This window comes from Ahaetulla prasina, chromosome 4 (assembly GCF_028640845.1).
Source record: "Ahaetulla prasina isolate Xishuangbanna chromosome 4, ASM2864084v1, whole genome shotgun sequence".
NCBI lineage: Eukaryota > Metazoa > Chordata > Lepidosauria > Squamata > Colubridae > Ahaetulla > Ahaetulla prasina.
The window spans coordinates 14292278-14304522 of record NC_080542.1 but is presented as its reverse complement, the minus strand read 5'-3'; the positions used below and the strand labels follow the sequence as shown (position 1 = coordinate 14304522).

Below are 12245 nucleotides of genomic sequence, written 5' to 3'. Positions count from 1 at the left end.
TCCTCTGGCACCACCGGACTCTCCTGTTCCCGAACGCAGACCTTCCTGACGGAATTGCATGCGGTCCAACAGTTGGTACGCCAGCAGCTGAATCGGGCAAAGGAGGACTACAACGGTCCGCTGACCGCTCCCGACGGGCAACGCCCCGCTGGCAGTTGGAGACCGGTGTGGCTCTCCACCAACACCTCCCGTCCGACCGCCGGTAAAGAAGTTGGACCACCGATTCATCGGCCCGCTCCTGTCGAGGCAGTCATCAACCCGGTAGCCTACCGACTGACCCTGCCACGATCCATGCGGATCCACCCGTTTTCACCGGTCCCTTCTGGTTCCTGAGGCCACACCGAGTCCCTTCGGTGCCCAACAGCACCCGTCACTGTCGCCGAGGACGGATCGGAGGAATACGAAGTCCACAGCGACGAGACTCCGCTGGCTAAAGGGTCGTTTCCAATATTTGATCGCGTGGAAGGGATACGGGACTGATTTCTCCTGGGTAGATGCCTCCGACGCTCATGCCCCTGACCTGGTGCAGGCCTTCCATGAGCAGAACCCAGCCCGACCGCATCCCGATCGTCAGCCCGGGGAAGGGCCCTGCGGTGAGGATAGTGTTGTGACCCAGGTTCCTGGACCCAGACTCCTGGACTCGGATGATTCAGAAAATGAGGAGAAGACCTGGCAAGCCCTGCTTCTCTTGAGCCCTCTCCTCCCTGGCACCCACTCAAAGGAGGAGGCCGGCAAGGCCTGATTCTCCCGGCCTTCTTCTGATTTGGCAACGCCCAAGAACAGTTTTGGAGGACGCAAGATTACGAAGGCTTGATCGGCGTGCGCAGCAGCGGAAGAGTTGGGACAAAGCCAAGTCATAATTGTCATGCAGTGACATCTGCAGAGACTATAAATAGGAGGCGGGACTTCCTGGTTTTTTGTCTCGGACAAAGCAATGAATTTGGCGCAAGCTAATTCATGGAGGGAAGAATATATTCGTGAGTAATTCTGGCCTTATCTATAATTTCCTCGTTATCTCCAGAAACTTGGCAGGCCCGTGGGTAGACGTGGCCAGGACATGTATCTATGTAAATAAAAGGAAAAAAAAAGGAAGGCCTCTGATGGACTCTTTGCTGGGAGTATTGGGGGAAGGGAAACAGAACACTGCGTGAGAGTCCAACCCCTCCCTATTTCACTTCTTGTTTTTTTGTCTATATACAGGAGGCTGGAGGTTATAGTTCCGTTTTTTTCCAGTTTTCAAATTGAGTTCGTCTCCTCCAATACCGCTTCTTCGTTAATAAACTGGAGCTAAACAGGAAGAGGAGGTGTGTTTAAACAAATTCAACTCAGTCTCAGGCCAATCAGATGAAGTTAAAAACCCATTGCTTTGGACTCTCACGCAGCGTACATAGAAGGAACCTTCAGGTAAGCCAATGTTCCTTTTGTCCTCTCTCTCACTTAGATTACGTCAATATTCAGTCATGGTCTATGAAAGTAACTAAAACTGAAAATGGTAATAAAGAAGATTCTGTCAAATGCCTTATTTTGAGATAATGGCACAGTAAACTGTAATAGAAATTATCTAATTATCTAAATTCTGCTTCATTAATATGAGATGGGAAGTCTTAATTCCATGAGAAGTAAACTTATGCAAATGCTTAGAAAAGTTGGCCGATCACTGGTACAAAAGATCAGTTTTGCTAATGCAGCTATTATCCGTTCTTTATGTGTTTCAAAATGACATATCTACTCATTCCATTTCTTCAAGGCCTATTCATTCATAGGATCATGGGGAAATTCTGCATCATTTTCGTTCATGAAGCCAGCCATGAAATATTACTGGATTCAAAATTTGAAATATCAATTGCACCTTAATTTCTAATTTGCATTGGAGCAACAGTGTTGAAAGACTGTCGCTATCAACATTTTATCTGAAAATATATCTTTTTTCATGTCTTCATTATTTCTAGATCATATACGGGTTCGTTCCAGAAACAGAGGTCAAAAATCAGAATGCTTTCTACCAACAGATTTTCCCAAGCGCAGAACATCAGTACCTGGGTATAATCAAATTATTGCTTCATTTCAAGTGGACATGGATTGGTGCATATACAGTAAATAATGAGAATGGGCAGAGGTTTGTGCAAAATGTAGTTCCCGTGTTTGCCAGGAAAGGCATCTGCTTTGCCTTTGTTGAAAAATTTCCCGAAAGCTCTTATTCTAATGGCCTGGTTGACTCGCTGGAAGAAGGAAGTAAAGTATATTACGAAGTTATGAGAAGCACTGTTAATGTTGTGGTTCTTCATGGTGAAACTGATCACATAATACTTCTACGAATACTTTCCAACAGGTTGAAAGATGATAACATACTGCTATGGAACAAAGATAAAGTCTGGATTATGACAGCCCAAATGGATTTCACATCAGTTCCCTTTATAAGAAATATTGACCTAGTCTTCCTCCATGGCGCTTTGTCCTTTGCAATTCACTCAGAGAAGATTTTAGGATTCCAGAAATTTCTTCAGTCAAAAAACCCACTTTGGAAAAAGAAGGTGGTCTTTTCAAGGTCTTCTGAAAAAATGCATTTGAATGTTCATTCCGCATCAACATGGCTGAAGCGGGAGATGAGGTCCTCTGCAATGGGCAGGAGAAACTGGAGTCCCTTCCTACATCTGTGTTTGAAATGCAGATGACTGGCCACAGCTACAGCATCTATAACGCAGCCCATGTGGTGGCACATGCTCTGCATGACTTCCATTCATCTGTAAGAAAATACAGAGCAGGTGACCAGGAAACCAAACTGAACTTTCTGAACCAACCATTATGGAAGGTAATCTCCTAGCCTACATTAGGGCTACACCCACCAACTATCATTCATATCTATAGTAATAGTTGGTGAGTGACATGTTGTGAAATTATGCTACGTATAATTTTCTTTTTTTTAGAATTTAATCTTATATGCTTGTTCCTTCCATCGTTGTACCCGAAAAGAATTTTAAAATATAATTTCAATATATTATCATGTTGCTTTTTCTGCCTTTCAGTAGAATGAGAGGTATTATCAGCCAGGTCTCTACTGCTGTTATCTCTAGTATCTACTCTGACAAATTCAGACTCGAGGATTTGGAAGGGGACCAGGAACCCTATAGATCAGACTTAAATCTCATAAGGGATCATATGGTGCCATTTTTTTCATTACAATGGGCCTCTATGGCTCGGACTGCTATTAACACAGCTGCTTGCAATTACTGCAGGTTCTAGTCCCGCCAGGCCCAAGTTGACTCAGCCTTCCATCCTTTATAAAGTAGGTAAAACGAGGACCCAGATTGTTGGGGGCAATAAGTTGACTTTGTATATAAATATACAAATAGGATGAAGACTATTGCTAACATAGTGTAAGCCGCCCTGAGTCTTCGGAGAAGGGCGGGATATAAATGCAAATAAAAAAATATATATCATTCATGCAGCATACGTAAATGATCCTCCAGGCATAGATACCAACTTCAAACTAATTTTAAAAAATGATAATGTGAAAACATCTCAGATATGAATCTCGTCCTTGGAAAAATTGTCTTGGTTACTTTAAAGGTGTGGGACTAGAAACATCTATTCTGTCCACACAAAAGTGAAAGATTATTGGTCACAGGTTCATGAGGCAAAAAGAAACTCTTATGACTCCTTGATTTTTTTTTTACTATTGTTTTTAAACTATGGTCATTTAAGGTTCCCCTTGCACATACGTGCTAGTCGTTGCCGACTCTAGGGGGCGGTGCTCATCTCCATTTCAAAGCCGAAGAGCCAGCGCTGTCCAAAGATGTCTCCGTGGTCATGTGGCCGGCATGACTCAACGCCAAAGGCGCACGGAACACTATTACCTTCCCACCAAAGGTGGTTGCTATTTTTTCTACTTGCATTTTTACGTGCTTTCGAAACTGCTAGGTTGGCAGAAGCTGGGACAAGTAACAGGAGCTCGCCCCATTACACGGCAGCACCAGGGATTTGAACCGCTGAGCTGCCGACCTTTCAATCGACAAGCTCAATGTCCTAGCCCTTGAGCCACCGCATCCCTTTTATGGTCATTTAATAGGCCCTTATTTTCTAGGGATTGTTTTTAATGGAGAAAGCAGGAAGCACAAAGTAGTAATAGATAATGTGCTGTGAAGCAACTGAATAGAACTGTTCATTTTGCTGAGTAATCAGAACCGAGTCTCTTGAAAGGCTAATATGAAAAACTTATTTTTGAAAATCAGAATAACACTATCATTTTTGCAATTTCTATCACTTCATCATCATAGACTTTTTCTGTTTGATATCTTTATCCTCGTTAAAATAGATTGGAATTTATACATTTTATTATCTGTTTTCTGTTATTTCTTTGCATTTCCTTTAAATGTTTTGTTCCATATTTTGTTTTCTGGATGCATTATAATCATGATAAGGGTCTATTGGGCAATGGTAAGTATTAATTAATGACACTGTAATATCACCAACTGTCCAACATAAATCATTTGAAAAGTTTGTTATTTAATTCACTTCCAAATTTTCTTCATTCTGAGGAATAATTTTTGACTTTTCTTCTTTTCCAATTTAGCTCAACCATTTTGTGAGAAGCGTCTCATTTAACAACAGTGCAGGGGGAAAAGTTTCTTTCAACCAAAATGGAGAGTTAGAAACTGGATTCGATATTATGAACTGGATAACCTTTTCAAATCTGAATTTCCTGAGAATCAGAGTTGGGAAGATAGACCCGACTGGTTCCCAAGAGAAAATACTAACCATTGATGATGCTATTGTATGGCCACATAACTTTAATCAGGTATCCTTGATTCAACTTTTGGCCTATGTTCAATCATCATTTCACTGTTTTGAGAACTATCTTGGAAGCCAGGTTGACATTTAGAAACAGAGTGCTACACTTGTCCCTGAATATTGGCTTAGCTAAACATTTCCATTACGGATCCAATGGGGTTATGCTTGGATTAATAAGAGAGATAAGAGAGATATTAGAGGAAACAACATTTATTGAGTCAAAACTCAAAATGAAAGGGAAACATTTCAAATGAAGAAAGCAACATCAACATGCAAAAGGAAAGATGTGTCAATGGACACTTGGTCAATTTGACTTCTTATGAAGTAATCTTTGGGGAGGCAGATTAATATTTTGATCTATCCACCATTTGAGACAAAAGCACTCATCTTCCCCACTGGAAGTATTCATCAAAATTTCTGGTTTTTTTCCCTTCTTTTTCTTGCCTGTTGCGCCACTATTCCAGGCTCTGTCCTATTGAAACAAGTTTGCCAAATGTTATATTGGAACTAATCAGTGGTGGGATTCTGCTGGTTCTAAGCGGTTCGGCTGAATTGTTTGTTAAATTGCCGGTTCGCCACGCCCCTTGCCCCTCCCCTCTCCACCATTACTTACAGCGAGGTGCATGGATCGGGTGGGCAGCGGCCACAAGCTGCTGCCCACCCGATCCATGTACCTCGCTGCCCACCCAATCCAAGCGCCATGCGGCCACCGACCAAAGCCTGCCTGCATCCAAGCGTCTCTCTAGCCAGCGATTAAAACGCCTCGCTGGCCACGTGGCATGTCCATAGGGACTACCCAGATGGCTGAAAAAAGTGATTTCTGACAGGTTCTCGCACTTTTGACTAGTCCTCACACTTATGACTGGTCACCATTTATGCCTGTTGCAGCATTTTGTGCATATGGACTACTCAGAGGGCTGAAAAAGTTATTTTTGACCTGTCTCACACTTTTGACCGGTCCTCACACCTACAACTGTCCTCACATTTTACATTTTGTGCCCTATCTTGTAACTGTGGTGAAGAGAAGCAGTTGTGAAATGAGTGACATGGTTGTTATTTTTATTTATTTATTTATTTATTTATTGTTTATATTTATATACCGCCCTATCTCCCAAAGGACTCAGGGCGGTTTACAGGCATTTAAAAGCAAATAAATACAATCTAAAAACAATTAAAAAACTTATTCAAAAGCCTAATAATTAAAAATATAAAAAATAAAACCCAAGTTAAAACCCATAAATTAAAATCTAGCTCAGTCCTGCGCAATTAAATAAGTATGTTTTAAGCTCGCGGCGGAAGGTCCGAAGGTCCGGAAGCTAATGAAGTCCTGGGGGCAGTTCATTCCAGAGGGTGGGAGCCCCCACAGAGAAGGCCCTTCCCCTGGGCGTTGCCAGACGACATTGCCTCGCTGACGGCACCCTGAGGAGTCCCTCTCTATGAGAGCGCACGGGTCGGTGAGAGGTATTCGGTAGCAGTAGGCGGTCCCGTAGATAACCCGGCCCTATGCCATGGAGCGCTTTAAAGGTGGTCACCAAAACCTTGAAGCGCACCCGGAAGGCCACAGGTAGCCAGTGCAGTCTGCGCAGGATGGGTGTTATGCGGGAGCCACGAGGGGCTCCCTCTATCACCCGCGCAGCCGCATTCTGGACTAACTGCAGCCTCCGGATGCCCTTCAAGGGGAGCCCCATGTAGAGAGCATTGCAGTAATCCAGGCGAGACGTCACGAGTGCGTGAGTGACTGTGCACTAAAAATGCATTAAATGTGCATTAAAAATGCTGCAATGGGCATAAATGTGAGGATGGTCATAAGTGTGAGGACCGGTCAGAAATGACTTTTTTTAGCCCTCTGAGTAGTTTCTATGCCCATAGCCATGGTCACCCGGTCACATGAGCAGCTAGGCTCGCCCACCCAGTCACATGAACAGCTAGCCACGCCCACCCAGTCACATGACCACCAAGCCACACCCCAAAATAAGCCACGCCCACAGAACCGGTTGTTAAAAAGTTTGAATCCCACCACTGGAACTAACCCAGTGGTGGGATTCAACCAGTTCTGCACAGTTTGGGCGAACCAGTATTGCCAACTGCAGTAGGCCTCACCTACCCACCATGACATAATGACAGCCTATCTAGCTACATTTTGTAGGCTGTGCACATGCGCGGAAGGCCGAGCATGCGTGGAAAATGGTGCATGCTAGTGAAGCTAGCGTTCCCACGCACCCACAAGCTCACATTTGCGAACTGGTAAGGAAGGGAAGGGAATGCCACCTCTGAACTAACTGTCCAAAAAGGGATTTTCACAGAAAATACCAACGAAGGAAGAAAAAAACTTCAGCCAGTTTGCACTGAATAGAAAAAGAAGTAGCCTCTCAAAGACATCAGTGGAAATTAGAATTATTATTTTTAAACCTATATGATTTTTATTAAAATATTCAGAATAAAAGATGAAATAGTATGAAGGTAGGATTGCAGAAAAACAAAAGACTAATGTGACATGAAAAAGTTAAAAAAATGTAAAAAGAAATAGGAAAAAAAAAGAAAAATATGTAAAGAAGTGACAGATTTTTAACCACGGTTACAAAAAAAAATATCTATTTTTTCCCCTCATGAAAATTATATTATTTTGCATTAAAAGTCTGAGTTTATTGCTGAGTTTCATAGAATAACAGAGTTGGAAGGAACCTTAGAGGTCTTCTAGCCTAAACCCCTTTTCAGGCAGGAAACCTTACACCACTTCAGACAAATGGTTATCTAGCATCTTCTTAAAAACTTCCAGTGTTGGAGCATTCACAACTTCTGGAGGCAAGTTGCTCCACTGATTAATTATTCTAACTGTCAGGAAATTTATCCTTAGTTCTAAATTACTTCTCTTCTTGATTAGTTTCCACCCATTGCTTCTTGATCTACCCTCAGGTGCTTTGGAGAATAACTTGACTCCCTCTTCTTTGTGGCAGCCCCTGAGATATTGGAACACCGCTATCATGTCTCCCCTGGTCCTTCTTTTCATTAAACTAGACATACCCAGTTCCGACAACCATTCTTCATATGTTTTAGCCTCCAGTCCCCTAATCATCTTTGTTGCTCTTCTCTGCACTCTTTCTAGAGTCGCAACATCTTTTTTTTACATCTTTTTTACATTTTTATTAAAATATTCAGAAATAAACGATAAAATATTATAAAGATAGAATTAAAGAAAAGTAAAAGAGTAAAAAGGTTAAAAAATGTAAAAAGAAATAGAAAAAAAAAAGAAAAATATATAACGAAGTGACTTTAGATTTTTACCACAGTTGCAAAAAAATCCTATTTTTCCCTCATGAAAATTATTTTTATTTTGCATTAAAAGTCTGAGTTTATTGAAGAGCTAATTGAGGTATCTTTCCTGCTAAAATCACTTTTTTTGATAAAACCACCTTTCACCATCACCTATTATTGAAAAAACACACAGTGGTAAGGAAGCAGACTGGATAGAGCATTCCTAATATATTGGCACCAGATACAAACTTTCCAGAGCAAATCATTCTATTCTTTCTTTTATGAGCAGGTCCAGCCACTTTCTCTGTGCAATGGGAAATGCCATTTAGGTTACAGTAAGAGCAAGATAGAAGGGAAGCCATTTTGTTGCTATAATTGTCATAAATGTCCGCAAGGCAAAATCTCCAACCAAGAGGGTAAGATATAATTTCTTTTTTTCCCCCACTTAAAATACATTTAATTCAATCTGTGAGTAAAGAGTGTGCCTGAAAAATGTTTAGAAAATTGTGCAGAAGATTAAGTGTCCACATAGCAAATTGATGCAATGGAACATGGATACAAACAAATAAATTGCCTAGATTTTGATTAAAATAGTACGTCAGTGATGGGATTCTACTGGTTTGGGCCAACTGTTAGCTCCAACTTATCAGCCGTGAGCAAACCGGCTCACCCAAATTTTGAAGTGGGCCCACTCCCCCCACCTGCATTATACTCACCTATATTTTCATTTCCAAAGCCCAGCTGATCAGCATGGCAGAGTGGATTGCTGTGCCTCAGCTGTTTTGCTTTCCAGCAGCAATGCAGAAGGTGAGTGTTGTGCCTTGTCCTCCTCAGCTGGGCCCCTCCCGTCTCCTCCCGGGCCTGTTATCAGACTCCGAGTCTGATAATGAAGATGAACAGCCTGTCATGCCTCCAGCCCCCGGCCCTAGCCCCATGCCTGGAGAGGATGTCAGGAGCGAACAGATAAACCCAATACAGCTCACTCATACAGTGTGTGTTCCTTCGACGCAGCTGTCAGAGCAGGAAGCCAGCCAAGTGGTGCAATTACCCGGACCTGCTCCCTCTGATCCCTCCCTTTCCCAGATGCCAACAGTAGAGATAGCTGAAGACAATTCAGAGTGGGAGGATCCTCGCTTCAGGAGATCTGAGAGGCAACGCCAGCAGAAAGAAGAGTGGGGCAGGCCTGGATAAATGCTGAGTCATGGAGCCACACCCCACAGCCTCTATAAAGGACCTGCTTTTGGCATTCCAACCTTGAGTCAAGCAAAGTCTCATCTAGTTTGCTGCAATCGTTGAAGTCACAACTTGGATTTCTGCCTGCCCTGAGAAACCTCAAGGGAATTTGACAAGCTGCAGAGGCTTCGTTGCCATGCTTGATACAGACTTCCTAGACCCGGTCGTCGCACGGGGAGTGGAACACGACAGTAAGTTTTCTCCAAATTGCACATACGTGCACAATGCACGTCTGGAGCACCTGAAAGACTAGCGAGAGAGTGTGTGTGTGAAGCACGCACTTAGCGAACCAGTTGTTAAACCGGTAGGATCCCATCCCTGTAGTACATCCCTGAACAAATACTTTTGCAACGCTGAAGTTATGGCAACTATACCAATGCATTTGATTTTGAGATATTAAAAACTATTTTGGAAATTGTATTATTGAATTCTGATTATTTTTATGTAAATTATAGAGTACTATTTTATTTTCTAGACTTGGATGACTGTTTTCAGTGTGCAGAAATCAGTACCCAAGTGATAAGCAGGATATATGCCTCCCCAAAGTTATAACATTCTTGAAGTATGAAGAAACCTTGGGGACCATTTTCACCAGTTCAGCTCTTTTCTTTTCTTTGGTTACAGTTGGTATCTTCTGGATCTTTATTAAACATCAGGACACTCCCATTGTCAAAGCCAACAACAGGGATCTCACATATACTCTCCTTATGGTTCTTCTGTTGTCATTTCTTTGTGTTTTCCTATTCATTGGGCAACCCAACAAAGTGACATGTGTCTTTCGCCAAACTGCCTTTGGCATCATCTTCTCAGTGGCCATTTCTTGTATTTTGGCAAAAACCTTCATTGTGGTTCTAGCTTTCATAGCCACCAAACCAGGGTCCAGGATGACCAAATGGGTGGGGAAAAAATTAGCCATGCTCATAGTTAAATTTAAATTTGTATTCAAAAGTCAGAGCATCAATTGAATTCAACTATCTATTCTTTAGCTGTTTTTAATCTATTATATGTTTTCTGTTGTTGTTGTTTTTTGTAGGCAAAAACCTTCATTGTGGTTCTAGCTTTCATAGCCACCAAACCAGGGTCCAGGATGACCAAATGGGTGGGGAAAAAATTAGCCATGCTCATAGTGTTAGGTTGCTCATTTATTCAAGAAATTATTTGTGCCACATGGCTGACAAGCTCTCCTCCATTCCCAGATGCTGACATGAATTCAACAGCTCAAGAAATAGTTCTGGTGTGTAAGGAGGGATCCAGCTCCTTTTTCTACTGTGTCTTGGGCTTTTTGGGCTTCCTTGCTTTAGTTAGTTTCACGGTGGCTTTCCTAGCAAGGAAATTGCCTGATGCCTTCAATGAAGCCAAATTTATTACCTTCAGCATGTTGGTCTTCTGCAGTGTGTGGTTGTCGTTTTTTCCAACATATTTGAGTACAAAAGGAAAATATATGGTTGCTGTGGAGATCTTCTCCATTATAGCCTCTAGTGCTGGATTACTGATTTGCATATTTTTTCCCAAATGTTATATCATAGTTTTGAGGCCTGATATGAACAACAAAGATCAGCTAAGAAGACAAAATAACAGAATTGCATAAAATAGCATAAAGAGAAACAATGGTTTATGTTACCTTTGGGAAAGTAGAAATACCCAATGGCATAATCTAAATATCACTTATCAAGAGGTAACCTCTTAGGAATTCTCCAGAATTATTTCCTTATGAGTTATATGAAAAAGATCTATGGCAATTCCTGTAAAATTACTTTAATTGTCTTCAGCTGGATATGAACTTTAGAAAGCTTTTCAGATATTTTACTGCTTTTTGATACATATCAAAAAACATTCCAATCAATATGTTGAATATGCAGCAGATATGTTTTTGATAGCAAAAGTAATAACTTCAGAAACTACTAGGATTGGAGCGCTAAAAACAAGCCCAAAAATTCAAAATAAAATCTATGCCTACATTTTGATCCCACATGCAAATCTTTCAAACCATAAAAACATAGGAGACAGATTGTATTTTTAAAATAGAAAAAAAGAAAGGAAAAATGAAATGAAACAAAAAGAAATGGAACAGAGAGGTGCATGAAGATGTCTCCAATAATGTATGTCAGAATGCGCACAGCTTTACTACGTGAGAGGAGCAATAACAGCAAACAGAAGTTTGTAATAAATAGTGGCTTTATCTACAAAAGAATATATATTATACATACATGTACCATAGGCAGGGGTCAAACTATCAGCAATTACAGCATGGAAAAACACACGGCGAGAGAGAGACGCCCTAACAGGTTGTTCTTTTCTTTCAGATCAAAAATATCCCATTCCTGCATTTAACTGCAACCTACCTTTTAAGAAAACCAGATTAGAAAACCAGATTGAAATATTTATCTTTAAATATTTAGCTACTCATATGACATAGGATATTTGTATTAGTCTCTTGAAGAACAACAATGCAAAGTCTTGTGGCAGGTTAAATATTAATGAATTTATGATACTATGAGTCTTTGTTGATTTGGTATAAGGAACAGCAAGTAACAGAAGTGGGTGCTGGGTATGCAGAAACATCTGCTACAAGATAGCACATTAAGTATCAGAACTAATCTCAGTTAGGACACATTTGTGCCATGTTGATCCTACCTATCTTAAATACAATGAAGATTTCTACAGAAAAAAAATACAGCTGCATTTTGGGTTTACCTGTGTCCCCCATTATGGCAAATTTTAAATGGAAGAGGTAGAAACCAAAGCCCTAAACTCCTTCACAGGAATTCCATCCACTTACTGGTATAGGTATGTGGGTCAATACTTGGGTCAAGATTAAAGCACAGGAAGTGAAAGCCTTCACCAAACACATCAAGTCTATGGACATTAAGCCTCAGTGGCGCCGTGGTTAGAGTGCTGTACTGCAGCCTACTTCTGCTGACTATTGGTTGCCTGCAATTTGGCAGTTCAAATCCTACCAGATTCAAGGTTGA

At 41.3% G+C, this 12245-nt stretch overlaps 1 pseudogene; it reads left to right on the top strand.

Moving 5' to 3' along the window:
• Positions 1–2587: 2587 nt before the first annotated feature.
• Positions 2588–10861, top strand: LOC131197957 (vomeronasal type-2 receptor 26-like; annotated as a pseudogene).
• The last annotated feature ends 1384 nt before the right edge of the window (positions 10862–12245 follow it).